General features: G+C 35.3%; 1 protein-coding gene; it reads right to left on the bottom strand.

Annotated features, from left to right (window-relative positions):
* Positions 1-21,560, bottom strand: part of LOC127850612 (uncharacterized) — a 1,644,088-nt gene that overhangs the window by 1,223,893 nt on the left and 398,635 nt on the right.

Here is a 21,560-nt window from a genome sequence, read left to right as displayed (position 1 = left end):
TAAATGGGAGAAAAAAAATCCCATGGGATTTTTTTCTTATTTTGAGAGATTTATTCATGAAACTTTCAGAAACATCATATTTTATGAAATGATGAACAACTACGATATTTTAATGCGTTTAGTCGTGTTTAAAAAAAAACAAAAAATCCCATGGGATTTTTAAATCCCATGGGATTTTTTATCCCATGGGATTTTTTATCCCATGGGATTTTTTTTCCAATGGGATTTTTCAGTTTCGTAAGCCGAATAAGTTTCTTAATGCGAAAAACAACAATAAAGGAAATAATAATTATAATTTTGAATAATAAATTGAATAATATAAATAACATGAATATTTTTAAAATGAGTGACAATTAAAGGTTTATGCTAGTGGAACTTATCATTTCTTGTTCGAGCAGATGGTTGAGTCCAATTGGTGAGTATGCCAGCTTAGAACCAGTATATATGCATCGCAGACAGGCAACGCTGTCATACTGTACACACCGCTGAGTAACAATCTTTATTGCATTTTATTTTGCAACAGAAAATGAACTCCGTAGTATAATTGATCTTATATATGCCCTCTGCTTTTGAAAGCGTGCAACACATTAACATAACAATAAGTCCATGCCAAAAACTATGTGCAAATTCCATTCAAAGCTATATACACATTATAAAGGTCAGATGACCCGCGTCATGCGAAAATGGGTCTTATGTCATATGCGGCCAAAGTTGTTCCATCCTAGCTTGTCCAACCGCGCAGTCTGGTCAGGTTCTACGCTGACTGATATATCAAGTCAAGCCATGATTCGTGGTCTCATATCCAAACTCGGTAGCTCCTGTGCGAAACTTTCACCGGAAACGACGGCACCGAGACGGGCGCTCGAACTTTGCGGATGCGCGTTATATGTTATATATAATAGCGCGATGTGTTTTTTCTTGCCTCAAATTAGTAAACCCAATCAGCGTTTTATTGTGTTCTTTGCTTCTACTATTAACAAGAACTTCAACCGATACGAACATGAATTTTATTTTAATATGTTTATTTAATGCTCGGAAAACTCATTGTATATTTAGACTACTACTTATAAAACAAAGTCGGGTTTTCAACATCTGTTTTCGGCATATAAATTGTTATTCCAGATTTTACGCACTTTACTGTACAGAATACCGTTAGGGCCACCGTGGTTACTCATTAAAATCCAGAGGGCGAGAATGCGAGAACGCGAAAGTACGATGACGACAGTGCGACAATACGATGGCGACAATGCGTTCGTACGATTGCGAAAACGCGCTAGTACGATGACGACAATGCGACAGTGCGACAATACAATGGCGGCAGTACGATAGTACGGGGGCGACAATGCGATAGTCATATCGTACTTTCGCCGTGGTATCATCGCAATGTCGCCATCGTTCTATCGCATTGTCGCCATCGTATTGTCGCACTGTCGCCATCGCATTTTCGAATTGCCGCCATCATACTATCGCGTTATCGCATTGGCACCATCGTACTATCGCACTGTCGGCTATCGCCATCGTATTGTCGCACTGTCGTCATCGTATTTTCGCACTGTCGTCATCGTATTATCGCACTATCGAACTGTAGTATTGTCGCCATCGTACTATCTCACTGTCGCCATCGTATTGTCGCACTGTCGTCATCGCACTGTCTGATTGTCGTCATCGTATTATCGCGTTCTCGCATTGTCGCCATCGTACTATCGCATTGTCGCCATCGTATTGTCACCCTGTCATCATCGTATTGTCACATTGTCGCCATCGTACTATCGCGTTCTCGCCCTCTGGATTTTAATGTGTAACCACGATGGCACTAACGGTATTCCGTAATACTGCTAAAGCACAGTATGATTAGGTCACTCCCAATGCTCAAATCTCTATGTCTATTTTAGTAACAACACATGTCTATGGAAGGATATTTAGGTAAAAGTAACATCATTCGTGGTGAATATTTACATTATGACTGATGCTTATTCTAATTTGCTTTATGACAATTCCAACATGCTTGTTGTCTATTCGTTTATACTTGATGATTGCTGCAACATTACATCATTCATGATGAATATTTACATTATGCGTGATGTTTATTCTAACATGCTTCATGACAGTTCCAACATGCTTGTTCTCTATCGGTTATACTTGATGATTGTTTCAACATGTTTGGTGACTATCCAATGTTTGTGTGTTCATTATTCCTGAAACCAGTCATAATCGGTTTTGCCACTAAGCGTCATTAACAACGGCAGTTAGCAACAGGCAGTAAGCAGAATGCAAGTTACTAAATTATGACAACAGGTGGCGCGCGTTTATTTTCCGTATGTTGAATAAATTTCTTTTCGGAAAAAAAAGCGAAAACATCCGAATCATTTTGACTAGTAAACTGAATAAGCTGAATTAGTTCCCTTCGTTATATAATCTCCATTAAACTAAATACGTTCATTATTGCCATGAAGACCAGTAGGTTTACACAATGAATTGACTGCCGTGAATGTTTTTGATATTTGTAAGATGCAATTGGCACTCAAGAAATTATACATGCATTTAATTCAGGACATAACGGGGCTGATGTGTTGGAATTGTGGCCCTTCCCTAGTCCAAATAATTACAGTAGACGTAATCTACCGATGTGCATTGCATATCGACCTCATATTTATAAAGTAGCCCAAACCCCCATTGCCACAGACCTGTGCGTGAAACTTTCAGATTTCTCTAGTCTGTTTACCATGCTATAATTACAATTTCTATAAACACATATTTATCATTTTATGACTATTTAATGTCTGTGGTATAAAGAGAAACCTGAAAGTTACAAGTACTCGTGTCTAGTACTGTACAACTATTGTACTCCTCGTTGAGAAAACAACTACTTCATCTACATGTATTAAAATATCATAAAACATAATTTTCAATCAAGTTGGAAAAAATCAATAAATAAATGTCATATAAACAGGTTTGTCATGAACGTTGACGTCGCTCTTGGTTACCAGAAAAATTCCCACGCACGGATTTCAACCGTCATTGTTTACAATCAATTAAGTACATAAGTACTTGAATTTGTATAGTGTTTTTTAAAAGTGTCCAGGTACAGGTGGTTAGCGTGTGGCTATAATACTAATTAGTGAAAACATATTTTGGAATGATAAGTAATCATATTATAACGAAAAATCAACTTTTCTTTAAAAAAAATAAGTTAAATATATATTCAACAAGGTATCCAACTCGAAATCATCCGAAAACGGGATGCATCGTTTTAAACAGCCATTACTTCATCAATTTTGCAGCGATTTTCACGATCTTGGTCTTATTCAACGCAGAAATAAATTTCCTTTCTGGAAATGTATATGTCTTGCAATATTTTTACAAATACTGGGTCAACTTTTAAGAAATAACACGATACACAACTCGCGTGACCAAACTGTGATCGATCAGACAGTATTCATGACTGAAATCTTCACGGGGAAAAGGGCATTTTCCCTGCAAAGTTCACGAACCTCGATACCATAATTCAATAAAACGTATGAAAAAAACATTCTTACCGTGCTTGCCGTAGCATTATGCATCAAAACTAACTGTTCAGCGCATTTTCAAACCTTTGTTTACATACATTTCAACCAACTGACATTTTAAACACAAGAGTGATTTCATTGCTCCAATGCGGAGTTGTGTCTTTACAACTGGAGATTTCATTCATAAATACGGTCTGATCGATCACAACTGGGTCAAGCGAATTATGTATAGCTTTATTTCTTAAAATTTGACCCAGCATGTGTAGAAATATAACAATATATATACATTTCCTAAAAGGAAATTCATTTCTGCGTTGAATAAGACCGGGTCATGAAAATCGCTGCAAAATTAATTTAGTAATGGCTGCTCAAAACGATGCACCCCGTTTTCGGATGATTTCGAGTTGGATACCTTGTTATATATAAAACGATAGTGATTTTTTTTATAGAACATTTGATTTTTCGTTTAAATATGATTATTTATCATTCAAAAAGATGTTTTCACTAATTATTATCATAGCCACACGCTAACCACCTGTGTGTCCAGCACGTGTGCCGGGAGAACAGGGCTTAATGTATTTTTTGTTAAACTCTATAATATTTATATCCAATCTGTATGAAAAAATGTCGGTGAACATTATTCCGGTGTTAATTTTTGAAAATATTGAGGCATTCGTTAATTATGGATCTAAAACGGAACATTAATCCGCAAAAAAAACCACCGGGCATATTGCATATTAGATCGGACACATGAAATTATTTCGAAAGAAAGCAATAAGAGTTTCAATTCTACATGAGTAAGTCTCGCTGTGCACGATTACGCTCTTACTGCTCGTATATATTTGACTCTTGGCAAATACCTAGTGTTTTATTTTGCTTAATCTAAATTGTGTCATGCATCTATATGTACTTAAAGCAGCATGGCCAACAGCTCTTTCATATGTGAAAGAGATTGACACGAAATACCTACCCATCTATAATAAAGTTTATATGTGCACTTCAATATTATAGTTTTATAGCATTTTATGTGGTGCAATATAAAAGTACTCTAGTAAATTTGAAATTATGTAATCGATTTCCTCTCAACATACATGCAAAGTTCCAGATAACTTTTTCAGCAAAATCTTGGTTTACACTCTATAATAATCCAGCCTTAAAGTCTATTATTAATTCTTTTTTTTTCAGGTAAATATAATTTTTGGCACATCCGCATTAAGGTTTATAGTCTAAAAAGAGTTCATGACAATTGCCGGGTTACAGCAGACTTTTTGCGATAAAAGGACCAGATAATGAAAAACGTTCGGCTTTTCGACTGTTGTAAAGATGGTCTGTTATTCATAATAACGTTAAAGTGCTGTTGATTTCATAATTGTAATGAGGGCCTAGACGAGTGGGAACTCATTGATAAAATGTTTACATTATATGCATTGATATTGAGTTTTACGCATGATCACAAATTTTGAATTCTTATTTTATTTTTCCAATGTGTAACCGTACGCACAGAATTTAAGTCTCCTTTTTTACTAAATTTAATTCAATTTTTTACGACTTTAAGCGTCTTATCTGGAGCTCTGCATACATGCATTAGTAGCATATATTGAAATATATCCATAGACTTTCATTGGTTATTGAAGGTAAATTACTGTACAAAAATTATGGTTAGTCATTAACCAAAAAAAAGTTAAGTCTACAAACACGCGGTTAATTTCGGTTCAGTAGCAAATATCTTACAAAGGTGCGCAACTTCTCCTATAACATAAAATTTCCGTTATACGCCGTAAATTTCCGTAGTCCTCCGTAGCATTTCGGAATGACTGTCAATTGACATCATTGTATCATGCATGATAGTATGTTGCTTTGTGCTTGGGTGAAACTCACATCTTACCATCGCGTTAATTTATTAAACGCATTAATATTTGATTCCATTATGCACTGCGCCTATTGCACAAGTCTCTCTGCACAAACCAACATACACATATGCAGCATGCAATTAACGAACAAGAATGTTGCATCTGTACACATGCATGATACCATTAAGCAGAATGTAAATAGACATTGGACATCAGGCAAGATGTAAGTTTCATCAAGCATGAAAAGGTGTCTACATACTAATTGAAAGTACCATCAAGAATCATGACACAGTCACAAAGAAGGATGTAATTTTTACCTAAATTTTGGCAAAATTTCCATATTTGTCGGCACTGTGTGTTTGCTTAATTTCACTGAAGAACGTCTACTGGTATATCTTACAAAAAAAGTGATAAATAAGACTGAGTAGCAATTTTTTCGGCGTTGCTGTTTAACGTCAAATTTGGCCTTTCAACGAACTTCTTAAAAGCCCATTGAATTTTAATGAAGAAGTTTCCCGCTTGTAGGTCCGAATGAATTAAATCAAATTTTGCAATTGGCAATTTAATAGAAATCCCCATAAAACATTGCACATAGCTTTCTGAAATAAACAGGCCACATTGAACGCATTCACGATATCCAACAGCTCTCTTTGCAAAGACCTATCTAGTGTTTCTTGGCCGTGTAAGATCTATAATTAGAACATCGTCACCTAAACATCTACTAATAGAAGAGCATATTTTGGGGAAACAAATTCAATAAGAGTATAAAACGTCCACGATCACTAATGTGTAGTTTGTTAAAGATATCACGGCAGTAAAAACATAGCACTTTAAAGAGACCACAATCTGGTACATTTGGTCAATTGTTGCGTCCGTGGCGGACAATACATTTTTAAAAAGAAAGCGTACAAAAAAGCAAACACAAAGTTCTTCGTAAGCTTGTTTTAATCTTAAAAACACATAATCGACAGTCATTCCAGTCAAATACAATACTAACAGTCAGCACTCTAGAGATCAAAATTGCGGATATAAATATTTAATTCAGGGATATCAAGTGTATCAAGTTCGAATTCCGGAAAAAATAGCCGGTAGTCTGGGGCATTAGGTCCCTTACAGGGATAAAAGGTAAATCCCCGCCCGAGCCGTAGCTAATTGATTTATTGTAGTCTTTCTAGTTGCAATTTCTGGTGAGTACAATGCGGAATATTACGGATATTTGCAACATGTCGAAGATTTTCGGAAAGTAGCGAAGAGGTTTTCGTCAGTTAATATTCATGTCCGTGCCGGCCGCTAACTTATCAGAATCAATAAAAAAGAACCTGGAAAAATCGGTACCGATCGCAAATTTCCGGAATTCCGATAAAGCTTCAACATTATTTGTTCTCAAATGATCGCGTACTCGAACGAATCTGTCCCTACGCCTCCAACTCCCTTTAAATCTCATCGGACGTACATTGATCTCAAAATCTATCCTTGACGACTCAAATCATATTTCCTGAATAGTTTGGCCTATTGACGTCCCTGTAATTATAACAATGGTCTTTTGGATAAACAACGCTAAGTTGTTGCACTATAATAACCGTTTAAAATAGTTACCGGTTTTCATTTAATAAAATGATTAAGTCATATTCGAGATTTCAGCGATTGCCAATATTTTGCTTTTGTTTCTCATAAGCATATGGTGCTTGGTATCTGCTATTGACTCCTATGTAGATTGCAAATATTACATAACCCTTACAGCGGCCGAGCGCAGATATCTGCACTTGGCCGCTAAAAAGAAAAATCTTTGCGCATTAATTTAATTCAAATCTCATTATCATTATCAAAATCATCATCATCGTCGTCGTCGTCACTACTACCACCACCATCATCATCATCATCATCTTCTTCTTCTTCTTCCTCCTCCTCCTCATCATCATCATTAACAACAACAGCAACACCAACTTAACATCATCATCAAACAACAATAAACATCGGTAGCATACAATGTGCTTCATCAACCATACATAATTATATGCGTTAAAACACCATAATAGAACAGCATGAATGAAGCTGTCTATTACTCTTTTATATTTCCTATACCAATATGTTTTTTCGTTAATTGAAGGACTAGTTGAAATCTTCTATAAAAGCCCTCCCCCCCCCACCCCAAATAAAAAAAATAATAAAAAAAATAATAACCCTAGCAAACAACAATAAACATAGGTTAGTTAGTATACACTGTGCTTTAGCAACCATGCATAATGAATGTTTATGACTTCGGACCGTTGTGATCAAATTTAAAAAAGCAAGATGGTATGTATGCGGCACACAACACATAGATAATCAAAGTTTTATACCTTAAACGTAGTTCATCAAAATAAAGATAAGTTATTATCTATGTAATACTTAAATTAGGTTTATAACGTATGCATATTTGTCTAAAACTTGTGAAATGTGATTCGTAAGCCGACGACAACATTATCATTCGGACCCTTCTCCCCACCTAACAATCGAGATTAAACACCTGTGGAGATCCCGATCTTATCAATGAATAAACCGGTTCAATGATGTCAAGTCAAATAAAACATACTATTACTATCCAAATAAATATCTATCAAAAAATGTAAATTGATATACCTACTTAACTAAAACTAAACGATTAGCAAGAAAAATATATAAAGAAGAAGCAGGCAAAGTAGACAAATTAATTGTAACATATGTTTTCTCAGTCTCCCACTGTTGAACAATATAAATAGTATTTATCGCCACCCCAAAAGGGATCTTTATCACACGTTTGGCTCAACTGATATATAATTGTGACAGGACAAACTGTCAACAAATACCTTGTTAATGTTTTATACATAACTCCAATCAAAGGTTAACTTCCAAGGAAACTGCGGCATGTTAAAACTGTTGATTATGACAAAATGTTGTTTAGTACAAATCAGTACAATAGCGTCTGTTATGTGGCCTATACTAATCCAGTTAAATAAAACTTTAATCGCAGAAAAGTTTAGATTCTTTACACCTTTAAGAAAATATATATAACAGTTCTTTCCTGTTTTAACAAAATGATACATTTAAAAATAAATTATGAAGCATCGCTAGCAATAGTAGAAAGAGAAGTAGAAGGAGAATTATTATCATTAGTAGCAGTAGCAGCAGCAGCAGCAGTAGCAGCAGCAGCAGCAGCAGTAGCAGTAGCAGTAGCAGAATCAGTAGCAGTAGCAGTAGCAGTAGCAGCAGCACTAGCAGTAGCAGTAGAAGTAGCAGTAGAAGTAGCAGTAGCAGTAGCCGTATCAGTAGCCGTATCAGTAGCAGTAACAGTAGCAGTAGCAACAGCAGCAGAAGCAGCAGAAGCAGCAGCAGCAGCAGCAGTAGCAGTAGCACTATCAGTAGCAGCAGCAGCAGTGGCAGCGGCAGTGGCAGTAGCAGTGGCAGTAGCAGTAGCACTAGCAGTAGCAGCAGCAGCAGCAGCAGCACTGGCAGCGGCAGTGGCAGCGGCAGTGGCAGCGGCAGTGGCAGTGGCAGTGGCAGCGGCAGTGGCAGCGGCAGTGGCAGTGGCAGCGGCAGCGGCAGCGGCAGCGGCAGCAGTAGCAGTAGCAGTAGCAGTAGCAGTAAGAGTAGCCGAAGCAGTAGCAGTAGCGGCTTTTTGCTTTTTTGTTTTAGAAGTGTTTGTCGTATAAGAAGAACGCAAGGAAGACAAATTAATTGTAACATGTGTTATCTTAGTCTCCGTTGTAGTAGTATTTGTTGTATCTACACAGCCATTTTTCAGTCACCTGAGAGACATGTTTTTATAAAAGATTTAATTATGGACCAATACATCGTGTATTAATATCAGTGTACCCACTGGGACACCACATGGGGCGAGGATTAACAGATAAACTAGGCCTTCAATTAATTATGCGCCTAGAGGCAAACAATACTATAACTTACTGATAATTTTAGGATTGGGATGTGTTTGTATCTTATTTGAAATTAGCTAGCTTAATTCAAAAACTAATTATAGCCTCAATATTATCACAAGAACATATTTATTGTGCAATATATAATCATATCACCATCACAATATGCCAGAGCGTTAGTATTTATTGTGCATACATATCCTACAGCAACATTTACAAAACTTATTACAAACCAACCACTCAAGCTTTAATTAAGATTGATTTCAATTTATATTATGACATACATTAAAGATCACTGTCAATTAATTAAAAAAATAGCTTGATGCTTTGTACTCAGCGATTTAAATAAAAGAAACGTTGCGTACACATTAATTGGGGTTAATAAAAAAAGTCTGCAATTAAAATAATCAAATTTAAATAATACTAGATTTAGTTTTAAATTGTCGCTCAAAAAATGTATCAGTTATATCAGTTACAAGGGAATCGATTTGTTTAATCTCCGCAATCCAATAATAATTATGGTGTTTGTATGACAAATGAATAGCTATTCGTCATTGAATGTATGATACTCATAAAAATATTGAAACAATAACCACAACAACAACAACATATGTGATTATGTATATATCTTCTTCAGATACTCTGTGTCATACTTTCAAAATTATCCTCATAAGATTCATAATAATAAAATAAACACTATTGCAATCTTAGTAAAAACCAACTTAGCCGTTATGCTAATGATTTTATGTTCAGTATGCGTGTACATTTCAATATTATATAACAACAAGTGTTCACAAATACCTATGTTTAATAAATATTAAAAACATGAGAACCAATGAAGGTATTGCATTTTAATAGACTAGTTTTACCGTGTGTGTACATTCATATAAAATCATTTGAAAATCACACTTGAGATAATGTCTTTAGGTTTTGCTATTTCTAATCGATTTAAACACCATAAAACCACCGTATTTTCTCTTACATTCTAAATGTTCTTACATTTCCTTTTTAAGCCAAAATATTTATGTTTTCATGATTCTAAATTTTCGGACATACGGATTTTCGTACAGTCAGCTAAACAGCGCTATTTTATCAGATTTTGGCCCTGTTTTTGCTTATCTGATGACCCTTCGGTCATGCATTTTTACAACCGGATTAAAGTAATAAAACAGAATCATGCCTAAGGGCAATCGACCATTACATTTGCGTACTTGGGTAAATTACCTTGTAAACCTCTAATAAGCAATGGTTCCTTCCAACAGCGTTTGAAATGATATCGTATTAAGAAAGCCAAACGTTTATTGTTTTTACTTTTTATATATTATTTCAGTTGATTGCAAAGCTGTTAAGTTGTATTTTTAAAGTAAAGAACGAAGGGAACAACACAATAAAATTATGTACACTGATGTTTTATTTCTACTTCAATTAAATAATTGACAAACAAACATAACACACTTGTCTCTAAATATTTTTCGTATTTAAATTTTCCAACACGAAAAACAATATCTTTAAGTGAACGGAAACTTATAATTATTACGGCATATAGTAAAAGCAGAGTTGTCTGAACCATAAGTAAAATAAAAAATAAAAAATGACACAGCTTATTTTTCCCTCAAGTGTTAATGATAATATGGATAAACAATTAAAAATACATAAAGTCAATTGTGTTGATTACTCGTTATTGAAATATTGCAATGCCAATTATAAGACATCTGATTAAAAACAAAATGTATGGTGGAATACCTAATCTGGAAATACAAACTAATGATACTATTAATGCAACAACAACAATCACATCTTTTCAAGCGCAATCAGAAAACTGCTACAGCTTTGTATTAACAAACATAAATATGTTTGTGCTTATAGATTTAGATAAACTTCAAATCTTTAAGCGTGCTATGAATTGAATATAATTTATATTTAAAAGTTTTGCTACTCTGTTGATAACTAGCAACAGCAAAAAGGAAGATACCATTTTTTATCATCTAATTTTATTTATATTTCATTGTTTATTTGTTTATGATCACAAGGATTGTTTGGATAACAGAGTGTGTCTAGATATACCGGTACCCTTAAAAATATTTTTATGAATTGCAATGAAGCGTAGAAATTAAACAGGCCCTAATACAGACACCATTTTTATCGGAATGCGATTATAGTTTCAATAGCAACTCGTAACGCTTTTTGGATTGAATGTGTAATGAATACTTTTAGCGACAAATTGACTTGGTCAAATACTGCATCTTAAACGGATAAATAAAATTGAAACCATTTATTTTCAATATTATCAACATTATTATTTAGTTATTAATACATTAAGCAGCAAACTCTATTAATCAAAAAGATTTGATATAACATCCGAATTCACTGCAAAAATGAGCTGAGCGATAGGTTTCACGGTTGTTAAAATTGTTCATGATGAGAATGACGATGACGACGATGATGACGATGACGACGACGAGGAGGAGAACAACGACGATAACAATGACGATGATGATGATGATGATGACACTGATGATGATGATCACGACGATGGCGACCATAACGATGTTGTTGGTGATAGTGACGATAATGCTGCTTCTGTTGCTGATGACGATGCTGCTGCTGATGATGCGGTGGAGGCGGAGGAGCAGGACGAGGACGAGGACGAGGGCGACGACGACGAAGACGACGACGACGATGATGATGATGATGATGATGATGATGATGATGATGATGATGATGATGATGATGATGATGATGATGATGATGATGATGATGATGATGATGATGATGATGATGATGATGACGACGATGATGATGACGATAATGATGACGATGATGATGACGATGATGATGACGATGATGATGATGGTGATGATGTTGATGATGATGATGATGATGATGATGATGATGATGATGATGATGATGATGATGATGATGATGATGATGATGATGATAATGATAATGATGATGATGATAATGATGAGATGATGACTATGTTGATGATGATGATGATGATAACGATGAAAACGATGATGTTGATGAAAATAACGATACTGTAAGTAGTAAATTAACTCATTAATTGTTATTATAATACACAAGCACATGCTAATGGATCTGTATCCACAAGGCGGTCAAATGAAAACTCACTTGGTATAAATATGAAAAATTGAATCAAAATATCATAATGCGGAGTGTTAAAATGTGTTCAAATCTAGCGAAATTGTTGCAGTACTTTTCTACCGAAACCAATGCTTAGTCCAGTTATTTTAAAAATAATTTCAAAATACCACGATAAACGTCAATTGGCTAACAAATACATTTGTAAGTTTTACCTCACTCAAAAACAGTATTTATTGAAGACAGGGCGTCAACAATGTCCGAGTTTCTTCAACGTAGCTTAAGTACCTAAAGTACCTTTCCGTTTGATTTATCGCAGGATCCTGGGTCCGCACCCACAGTCTTTTAAAGTGTCTGCATTAAAAAAGATAATAATTGTTGTTTGTAATAATCTTTGACAGCTCATCAAAACATGTAAATCCTCAATTCGGAGAGTTTCAGTATGATTTCATTTATTTAAAAAATAAAGACGGTTAACATATTTTATACGCACATATATAAGTAGCTATACGCCATATAACATAGGACATAATGTATATTATAAATCAAAGCGCTGAAGGCACTGAAGTTGTTCGCTGTTGTCGTCCTTGATTAGCTTGTTCGCATTGCATATGCTTATCATTGTGCACAGGCTAATCTTATTTGACGTGCATTAAGCCTCGTTTTCCATGAAAGCAGCCAATATGTGCATATTTTAATGATTAACACTAGACTGGCCAATGGCGTTTACAAGCTGGTATATACATTCACTGCTAGAGCAGAATCATTTGTCGTCTGCTGCAGACAGGCAGTGGTAATCGTTCCTAGCAGAGTGAGTTGTGGTTCTTGCCGTACTTAAGTCTTCTAAGCACCTACTGATTTGCATTTATTACCCATTCTCTTGAAACGCCGACTAATAAAGTGCGATAAACCGCATTTAAGCACTTGGCACATTAACAAATAAGAACATTCCACACCTAACCGAGAACCGACGTCTTTAATCGCGAAACTATTACCAGAAATTGAATACCGCCAGAAACAACAATGAGCTCACTTCGATTAAATATAAATACACTATATTCATTGCGTCCTAAGCAATCAAACATATCAACCGAAAATACCAGCGAATACAGTATTATATATGACATCGGTCTTATATATCGCCTCAGACATGCGAGAGCGCCACGATGAGTGAAGAGTGTGTGTATGAGAGTTTGTTTACAGGTCCTACTGGCCTCTTCACGAGATTTGTGTAGCCCGACCTGAATGATAAATGAGTGTGTGTGTTTCAGAGTTTATTTACAGGTCCTACTGGCCTATTCAAGAGGTTACGGTAGCCCGACCTGCCCCTGTGACCTCTCAGGGGAAAAAGATTAATTTTAGAGTCAAAGTAGGTCAAATTTACCCCGGTTTCCGGGGTATTCGCCAAATACTTTAATTTTTAAAAGAGTTCATTGCACGTTGGCCAATGAGACCTTAATGTGCTATCTACCTAAAGGTGGTGATGAGGAGCGGATCCCGCCGAGTGTCCCGCACATTACTAATGTACAAGACACTCAACGCAACCCACATCCCAACACCACCCGGTACGTAGGACCCGGAACACACACACGTATCGCTCTCACACCCCCACTCATTACGGGTGGCGCGTATGAGAGCGCCACGCCCGTGTGTTCCGGGTTCCTTGGTGGTGATCTGTGTATGGTTGTGTATAGTGTGTGGTATGTGATTGTTGTGCATTTGTCTGGAGCGGCAGAGGAGGTGTCTGTCGGTAATTAACGGTCGTCGGTCAGTCGTGAAGGGTTGTATATTGTTGCAGTTCCCAGATCGCAGAACCCGCCGCCCCCGCACAAGCGCACCCACGCCGAGCGAGCCCGAGCCCCCCCCCCCCCCCCCCGCGCCCGCATACGGCCCCGGCCCGAGCACCCAACCGCCGAAGACCCCCGAGACAAGCACCCTCATCCACCCACTTGCTGCGCGCGACAACAAATCAGTCGAGAACCAACCATGGAGCCATTCAAAGCCCTACCCAGAGCCACCATCATTCCTTCCCACCCGCCTGCCAAACATCCAGACCATAAATCAAGCTGGGATGTATTAATTTTGCTGTTATGTTGTATTTGCTATTATAGTTGGATAGGTTAAGTAAATAAGTGATCTAAAAACTCCGTTGATATATAATTTGATTTATTTATGTTTGATGTTAATTTGTAAAACTCATAGTATTATAGATTATGTCCTGTATTCTGGCTTTCATTTACCCAAGTGTGGTTGTTGTAATGATAAATGAAATGGATGTAGTAACAGTTATATGAACACGATATATCCGTACCAATATCCATGTGAGCACATACTAATAATAATTAATTTTTTAATCGCCATTAGCTTGAAAATAAACGTAAATAGATACAAAAAAGACCAATTCGGAGACTTTAAAATTTTTAAATTACCTCCCCTGCAATAGAAAATATATATTGAGACTCGCATTCTATGGAATATCAAAACCTCAATATATCTTTCTCCGAAATTTTTTTCTGGTAAAAATCATCTTAAATTTAGCTGTATATTCGTATGTAATTAATTAAACAAGAGTTATAAAAAGGCATCGCAAAAAATATCGCGTTTTACTTGAATAAGTTACCTCCCTTAAGCCTATCGGAATATCAAAAATACGTATATAAACAAAACGCGTTCCTTGCATAAGTGATAATAAAGCGCGTGCCCGTGCCACTCGTCCTCCAAATACTTACTAAATATAGTACAACGTATCTACAATCATTGCGACTAACTCAAACCTCAGTTAATAAGTAACCAGGATAAATATACGTTTAGGTAATTAAGATATAAAACATACATATAAAAATTTACATGTTCCCTGTCTGCCGAACCCGATCCATGGACTATAGCCACTAGAGGTTCCTATGTACCTATGTAGCCGGATTGCGCCCTCAGAGCGCCCAACACCGACACAGATCACGCTACTCTCCGGTCAAACGCAATACTACATATGACTGCTGCCTTTGTCACCATATTATCAGAATCATTAACGTGCAAAATGGAAACTTTCAACTGTCCCTTTCACTTCATACATAAGCCATTGCCGATCTTCAATAATCGCTTATTTCCGAGAGATGCATTTTATTTTTTTCAAACTTCGAATTTTGATATATGTTTAACTTATTCATTTAGATTACATTATTTTCACTATAAATATTGACTTTGATCCAATTATCATCTGAAAAATACGATTTCGCGATTTCTTCAAAGATCGAGCGAGCCTTTTTACCTGTTTACTTATATATATCTAATTAAGGTAACACAGATGTGAAGTTGTCGTGGCCGAGTGGGTAAGGCGATAAATTAGAAATGTTTTGGGATTTCCCGCGCAGGTTCGATTCCTGCCGACATCGCATACTTTTTGCGACGCGTTTTATTTCTTTTCTAACGTAATTTGATTTAATATAGCACATAAGCTATGTTTATTGTTAAATATGTTGAAAATTGTATGCACATCCTTCAATTTTAAAATTAAAACAACGTTATGGCTAAATTGATTAATTTACTGCTGAAAATACGAATGATGCATGTTGCATTTTTATTTTTATTTAAAAAGTAAAAGGTAAATTTGTCTATTTTTTGTATTTTTGCTGTATATAGTGTTTCTATAAAAACTTAGTTTAAAATATAACTTAAATGATACTATTTTGAATTTTATGACACTTTGTTTTTAACCGACCCAATTTTTACTTGGCTGAAATCACTTACATTTCATGGCGCTATTCCATAGATTAAAATTTGTAAAAAATAAATGTCTGTAAAAGAATACTTATTTCATCTTGTTTAAACTTTTAAACACCTTTACTGCATCTGTACACACCAACTGCATGCCCATATTTGGAAATTTGAATGAATTATGGAACTTTTATATACCCCAGTGGTGAAAATAAACTGGACAAAAGCCGAGCGTGAGGGTGGGTTTTGAAAAAATCGGTTTATTTTTTTTAAGCATGGAAAGCCTACCTACAAATTTGCATGTAGTTTAGGTGAAATGATGCTGATTAGGAAAATAATTAATTAAATTATATTTGGATATGTGCCCATTAGAGGTGCGCAAGCTTAAAAAGGAAGAATTACCGAATTCCCGTTCTTACACGTTGTAGCATGGATCGGGTATTGAACACGATACACGTGTGTATTAGCACCCTACTGTAGTCCCGGCGGGGTTATCAACTGCACCAATACACCGGTAAGCAACCAGGGGAATATCATATGAAAAAAGAACTATCATGCATGTTTGATTTGTTAAAGTGTGTCACAAAATTTCCCTAACTGCCGATTGTCGGCTATAATTTCGGTATAAACATGCAAAGAAATTAACAGATATAAATGTTATTGCGATATGTCAATCATTGGACATTTTGTATGTCAAATGTTCATTATTTGTATTAAAAATAAGACGATTGTATTGAACACGATACACGTGTGTATTAGCACCCTACTGTAGTCCCGGCGGGGTTATCAACTGCACCAATACACCGGTAAGCAACCAGGGGAATATCATATGAAAAAAGAACTATCATGCATGTTTGATGTGTTAAGTGTGTCACAAAATTTCCCTAACTGCCGATGTCGGCTATAATTTCGGTATAAACATGCAAGAAATTAACATATATATAATGTTATTGCCGGTATGTTATTGGACATTTTGTATGTCAAATGTTCATATTTGTATTAAAATTAAGACGATGCTTATTTGCCAGAAAGCGTTTATTTCAAATTCAAAACAAGCAATAATCATACATAATACCAAAATATAAAACTAACAAAATGACAACACTCTCGCTTAACGCAACGTTCAGAAGCACGCGCACTTAACAAAATTATTGCAACTAATGCAAGATGTAATTAATATGTGACTACATGTACTTGCTATACAACCAGTATCATGCGAAAATTGATCTTATTTAATTGTGGTTCCCTCTTTGAATTAATGTTGCCTGTCGACTTTTAGAATAATGTGTCAGTAAGAAATGTATTGCTTGCTCTACAACCAGCATCATGCGAAAATGGATCTTATTTAATTGTAAATCCCTCTTTGAACTTAAGTTGTCAGTCGACTTTTAGAATAATGTGTCAGTAATAAATGTTTTTCTTCAGTTTCACATGTTTTTCTAAGAAAATTTAGTGAAAGATGCAATGTGTCTTATTTATTTTTTCTGTGTCTTCAATGTATCTTATTTATATGTGACTGCGTGCTTATTTTTTTTTTCAAGAAATGAAAGATGCAAATGTGTCTTATTTTAATTTTATCCATGTCTTAAATGTCGCTTATTTATATAAGATAAAATGATATACTGCCAGTGTCATGCAAAAAAGGATCTAATTTCTTAATATCCACATTCACGCTTTGTTCTTTATTAGCACCGTCTTTAATTAGGCTCTATTTAAAGTACAGATTACTGTGAACTTAATAATTGTGCAACGGTGATGTTGATCCATTATCGTTGTTAATTAAAAATGTAGACAAACAAGTTAGCAATTAATGAAATCAGTTATTTTGGAAGTAAATCTAATTTTTTCTGTACAGTAGCCAGGTGGATGTGTATTGAGCGGATAAGATAGGGATCACCACAACAAGTTTCTAATACACAGTATAGACTTCCCCTATTATTGTATTTGTTATTTTCCTGATTGGAATAAATAAAGTGTTAAAGAATCATTTCATGTGAAAAGCAGGATTTCTGACATAATTTCAATCGTTTTTGCTTTTATACACAATTTCATGGAACAATGAATATATTGGCGCGATGGAACACAATTTATAAATCAAGCTGACAGTATAGTATCAGTTTTTAATTATGTGTAATTTTAATTCGCATCTCTCCCTTAACTCGTTCAATGACACGTGAACTTATATCAATTATAAAACATCACGTGCATCATTAAATATTTTTTTTTAATTATGAAAACATATTATATGTTCTACATGGTTTTGTTTAGTTTTTTCTACAACCAGAGAGACATTATAAAACATTGTTATATATAAAGCGCTTTACTTTTCTACATTTACATAAAGATACATCGATTTTTTTGTTAAGTGTACGGTGCTTGACATGATTTATAAAAAGGGCAAGTGTTTATTTTTGTAATAAATCGAAAATTGACATTTAATTTGATGCAATCTACATTGTTAGCGACCAAGCGCAGTATTCCGCTCTCGGCGGCCGATGGTGTATTGCAATATATACAATGAAAAGCTGGGTTTCTGACATATTTCAATCTTTTTGTTGACGCGGAAAGTGGCTTTTGGTGCCAAAAATACTATTGTTCCCTTTATTTAAAACCTAAATCAGTATTTTTTTACACTTGAAGGTTTGTACAGCGGCGATTTCGGTACCGGCGGGTCGGGTTTATGTGCTTGTTAAGAATTACCGAAATCCCCGCCTAAGAGGCAACATATGCTGATTTATGCTTTGATTAAACATGATAACTAAATTGCAAAAGTGTTATAGCATATTGTAAATAAGGTAGTACGATATCATTTGTTTCATCAGATTTGTTTGGAAAATACTTTTCTGAAGACTATTATTACTATGTCATGTTATATTTAACATATACTTTGTGTAACCAATGTTTTAAATGTACATTTACCTTTTCACATTCGTTTACACATTTTCACATTAATAAACTTTTTAATAATGGAAAAATATTCTGATAGAGTGTTTAAATGATAAACTCAATATGATTGTGTACAAATCAACATTAATGCAAAGCCAAAACCCAAACATAATGACATAGAGACCCTTTAAGGCGTAATATGGGGGGATTGGCGTAAACCTGGGGTGATTTCGGCTCTGGGCGTACGAATGTAGCAGTACCGAAATTCCCCGCTAATTATTTTCCAAAAGAAGTAACCGAATGGGAGATAATACATGTCACTGGTTGCTAATGAAAAAAAACACTTATAATAATTTGTTGACACTTGAAGGTTTGTACAGCAGGATTTCGTACCGGCGCGCGTTAAGTTCTAGTGTAGGAATTACCGAAATCCCCACTGAGAGCAACTTAATGCTGTCAACAGTGCTTAATAATTAAAATTACAATCATTTTTTTCACCTTAACATTCATGTGAAGTCAAAAAACCATTCATACCGATGACCCTATTGACCCTTTAAGGCGTAAATATGAGGGGATTTCGGTACTAGGCGGGGCGAATGTAGAATTACCGAAATCCCCTTTTCATCATCGCACATTAGTGTAAATAATTTTAACACAATATATGTAGGGAAACTCATATGATTCGCGTAATGTGAAAATGATTATTATGCTATAATTCGACCACGAAACTTGACGTGATTTAATACCGGAATTATGGAATGGAGCTACGCTGGCCGTATTTGAACATAGACCCCATTTTCGCATATTATCTTATCAATGCTTATATGAATTTGATTGCTAATAATCTAATGCGTATTCGACACGGAATTATTGTCAAGGTTTTTCATTTTGTCAATATTTATCATAGCAGGGGACATTGCTGACATTAATATGGAGACTGTTTTCATTTTCCGTCGAAAAATTATATGGACTTATTATCAAGATTATTTATAGTACGGTAGCGTTCTCTAACAGTGAGATTTATTTGTACTGGTAAATTGCTCTTATACTCACCATTCGGACTCGACGATCGGCTCGAATAAAAATGTTTAGTCGCTTAAAGATACAAATTCATCATATTGAGCACGATTATTATTATTATTATTATTATATTAATTATTATTATTATATTATTATTATTATTATTATATAGCTTTTAGGAAACTTATACCTTTAAAAAATCCAATTGGAAAAAAAATCCCATGGGAAAAAAATCCCATGGGACAAAAAAATCCCATGGGACAAAAAATCCCATGGGATTTTTTTATTTTTTTTTAAACCACGATTTAACGCGTTGGTGAATAATCGCGAGAAATGCTCATCATTTGTAAAAGGTAGTGTTTCTGAAGGTTTACATGAATAAATCTCTAAAAATCAGAAAAAAATCCCATGGGATTTTTTTTCCCATAAAAAATGGGATTTTTTTTCTATCAAAGTAAATTGAACGAAAATAAGCACAAATGCTTTAACAATGCTTAAATCGATAACTAAGCACAAACGAACGTGTTTTATGTTTTTGAAAATCCCATGGGATTTTTTCTCCCATAAAAAAGCTGGAGAAAAATCCCATGGGAGAGAAACCAAAATTCCCATGGGATAATGAAAAATCCCATGGGAAAATACAAAAATCCCATGGGAACCCCAACTTTGCAAATAAAGTCATAGTGAAGGAAAACGCATTTAACAAGCAAAAATAACCAATTATAATCACAAGTTAGACTTTTATCTTATAACTTTATCACAAATAAGCAAACCTTCAAGAAAAAGGGTACTTAAGTTTGCGAAATTTCGGTTTCGCAAAGTTTTTCCGGTTGGGCCGTTTTAAAAATAGATTAATGCACGTGCGAGAAGTGTCAGTCCGCAAACGACTTATCAGGGACGATGGTTTCCGCACTGAAAGAAGCTCTTCTAAACGAATATCTAATTTAAACTGACTGTTCGTTCATAATGATTTGCATACATAACAATATTATCTCGCTAAATTAGCGCCTAATTTAAAGAAAAATAATAAAATAAACCACACATCAGGGACGTTATCGCCGTGGCGTTGCTATTATGGTGTCCGCTTAGCGACAAGAGAAGTCGCGATTTCCCTCAACCGAAGCCATTTATCTGTTCTACCCAGGAAACGGACTCGAGGCGCGTTTCAAAAAGCCTTCAACTTTCTATGTAATCGAGGGTTTATACTTATATCAGGGACTGATTATCATACGTTGGTAATCTATATGTTGCTCGTTGCGAGAATAACATCAATAGTATAATTTTATGCTTTCATGTTTCGTACCCGAAGTATACCATCGCTAGCTTTCGTAACGATGAAACGTGCCTATTGTGGCGTCGAATGCTTAATCTAGGGGACACGAATAGTCAACGCGACTTGCGGAGCCTCACTGTCGAACACCTGAAGATGCCTGTGGGTGCCTGGTGGTTGGTAAAATCGGTTTTTTGTCAATCAAGGAACGATACTTTTTACAATATTTTTTGTGTATTTGAGGAAGTATATTATAAAGCAACAACTCTATTCAATACCTGAACATACATGTAATAAGCCCAGTTTTTCTCAGAGCGCGGACTCA

This window comes from Dreissena polymorpha, chromosome 11, assembly GCF_020536995.1.
Source record: "Dreissena polymorpha isolate Duluth1 chromosome 11, UMN_Dpol_1.0, whole genome shotgun sequence".
NCBI lineage: Eukaryota > Metazoa > Mollusca > Bivalvia > Myida > Dreissenidae > Dreissena > Dreissena polymorpha.
This window is presented reverse-complemented; position numbering and strand designations above follow the sequence as displayed.